Genomic DNA, 3,178 nt, shown 5'->3' on the forward strand with positions numbered 1-3,178 from the left:
AACAATTAGTATTTAATGAATAATTATACTAATCATCAATTATTTCAATTATAAATCATTCTAATTCTAATTATACTAATTGTCAATCATTGTAATTATCAATTATTTTAATATAGTTATCAATCATACATAATTAATATTTATATGATACTTACGTTTATAATTTTGTTATGCACACATATATTGATTGAACATTTTCATACTAAATTCTGTGCAATTAAAAGATATAATAACTTTGTTTTTTATCGTTTATAAGTCTAAGTTTGAGGCAAAGCATTTTGTTTAATTTTTTAATTTGTTATTCTTCTTTGATTTCATAGAATATCACTACAAGAAAACACGTTTTTTGCTACGCTTTTAAAGCGTGGCGAAAAGTAAAAAAAAGCGTAGCGATAGTTTTTTGCCACGCTTTTTGAGCTACCGGCACGCTTTTGAAAGGGTCACATCTGCAAGGTGTCGGTTGCTCTATCGCTACGCTTTTGTTGACCTATCGCCACACTTTATTTTTTGCCACGATTTTAAATATGGCCACGCTTTAGAAGCGTAGCCATATGTGCCAGATATGGCTACGCTTTTAAAGCGTGCCAATAATGTGAGATATAACTACACTTTTAAAGCATGACTGTTAATGCCTACTGTACATTATGGCCACTCTTTCAAAGCATGCCAACAGAGGGAGATACGGCTACGCTTTAAAAGCGTACTAATAGAGGGAGATACGGCTACACTTTTAAAGCATGTCAATAGGGAGACATACGGCTATGCTTGTAAAGCATGGCTGTTGATTGCTACTGTACAATATGGCCGCTCTTTTAAAGTGTGGCTATAAGTTAGTTCAGTAACCTATTGTTCTTTTTTAATAAATAAATCTTACAAAATTCATAGATAATTTTAAAATATAAAGAATGACTAGTAATTTTAAATCAACTAATCCTTGCTTCATAAACTTATCACTAAAAAAAGTGTGTTTGATCACATGATATACTTTAACAAAATACCAAAAATCAAAGTCATGGCAATTCCATTAGCAATTCCCTAATACATGAATTACAATTCCAACATGGGTTACATTATCTACTTCCTTTACACTCTATTACAAAATATAAAACTTTATGATTATTGATCATTCATTTTGAGCGAAATTATTTTTACCATTACTCTGCATAATTTTAAATATTGTTGTGTGTTAGTGCATCTTATGTCAAATCAAGACTTGAAAAAAGAGTTTCAAGGACAAAGGACTCATTGGGCAGAAAAATCAGGAGTAAACAAAAGCACTTAAAATCCAGTTATTCCTCCAAGGAAGTTTCTCTTCACAAAGCAAGCATGGCTGGGAATCTAACTGTAAGCAATTCTCTAATAAAAATAAAAATAAAAATAAAAATAAAAAATAAATGAAAAATAGACATTGTTATCTTTATGTAATTACCACAATTTTATTTTAATCCTATACACATAAATTCTATTTGAATCTAATATACCGCATCCATTATATTTTAATCACCATAATTTTCAGGATCTAATGATAAAAAAATGGAAATTAAATTAATGTACTTTAAGTCATTAGTAAAATGCTAAGATTCAAATAATAATTGATTTGTGCTAAAGAAAGGGGAAAACCCAAGTTTAGATAGTTTCCAATGTCTTGTTCTCAACGCTAAGCACATATAATGTGAAAATTGAAATCAATTCATATGCGAGATTTGTGGTGGGACTCTTATTCTTCTATTATATCAGTTAAGATCATACAAATCTAATAAACTCAAGTCAACCTTACTTGCTTTTAATTTGTTTAAAATTATTCTCTCTGAAGAACTAATTTAAATTAGTATTTGAATAGATGTGACAACCGAAATTTTGTAGAAATACATTTTTATCATGTCATTTTGTGTTGGTAATTTTTTTTAAATGATTAATACAAACTCGACCAAAAAGAAACAGAACGTTGATTCATGATTAATCCCTTTCAAAATAAAAATAAAATTAAACTTCAACTCTTTTTTGTTATCTGGTTTGATTACAGACTTTAATAAATAAGGCTCAGCTCTCAAAACCAGCAATGAAACATCAATGGAAGGGGTCCGGGCCTGCTTCAATCAAATACAGAATTCTATTTCTTCAAATCCAATAAACATAACAGGGTTTCCAAAAGACATTGTACCTACCCTGTGATGCGTTCTTCATCAGCAGGTACATTTGGTTGAATCTGTATTTGGAAGGTACCAAAAGTGCAGTAAGTCCACGCATGTACTCTTCAACTATCCTGCAGTTCCTGAAATAAATAATAATAACATAGCGAATCGCAAGTTTTAAAACTTTTTCAAAGATTCCTGAATGAAAGTGAATACAATTAGAATATAGGAAAATCCTGTTTAATCATAGGAAAAGAAATAGGAAAATTGATGAATGAAAGTGTGAAATAGGAAAAGAAATAAAAAAATAAGGTATAAGAAGAGGACTTACAAAGAAGTAAGAAGCTAAGATCGATGAATGCCTGGAGAGTCTAGTTTCTTTCAAAGCTAAGCAGGAAGGGAGCGGCACGGAAGGAGTTGGGGGTTGAAGCGACGGAAGGGAGCGGCGGCAAAGGGAGCATTGACGGCAGGTTTATGACGGTAACTCGGTAAGTGAGCGGAAAGAGTCTATAACATCCTGAATTTTTGAAATTAAATAATTAGTTATTTTTAAAAAAATTATTTTTAATAAAAATAATTAAATAAAATTTTATGATTATTAAAATTTAATTTAATTATGATTTATTTTATTAGTTTAAATTATTTATTAAAAATATATATATATATATATCCATTTCCTTTGATAAATATTATGACACCTAACCACCATTGCCTTGCCAAATCATCATCAACACATTTAAGCATTTTCTCTAATTCATTCAGTAATCACCGAACTTGCATTTTAAAATGAAGAGAGAGTAACCGAATTGCATGGTGAAACCGTGAGCTCCTCGCATTTCTTTCCTCTTCGATTTCTTTTAATCCGTAACTCTAATAAAAAATTTAATCCGATAAAAATATTTGTATCTTCTTTTTCTACATGTTGGTGTTTTTTTTGTTCAGTAAAAATTGACGGTAACGTAACTTACATTCCTCTTGAGTTCGGCCAATTAGAATTTTAGGAGATACAGACGATTTTTGAGGTTTTCTTCTTCAGCAGCTCGATC

The 3,178-nt window shown here is 30.1% G+C and overlaps 1 long non-coding RNA gene across 1 annotated transcript; it reads right to left on the reverse strand.

Moving 5' to 3' along the window:
* On the reverse strand, positions 2,114–2,615 carry LOC110269629. Its single transcript, XR_002358399.1, has 2 exons — positions 2,464–2,615; positions 2,114–2,272 (listed from the first exon to the last, which is right to left on the reverse strand). It is a non-coding gene; the product is annotated as an uncharacterized LOC110269629 (long non-coding RNA).

Source organism: Arachis ipaensis, chromosome B03, assembly GCF_000816755.2.
Source record: "Arachis ipaensis cultivar K30076 chromosome B03, Araip1.1, whole genome shotgun sequence".
NCBI classification, from domain to species: domain Eukaryota; kingdom Viridiplantae; phylum Streptophyta; class Magnoliopsida; order Fabales; family Fabaceae; genus Arachis; species Arachis ipaensis.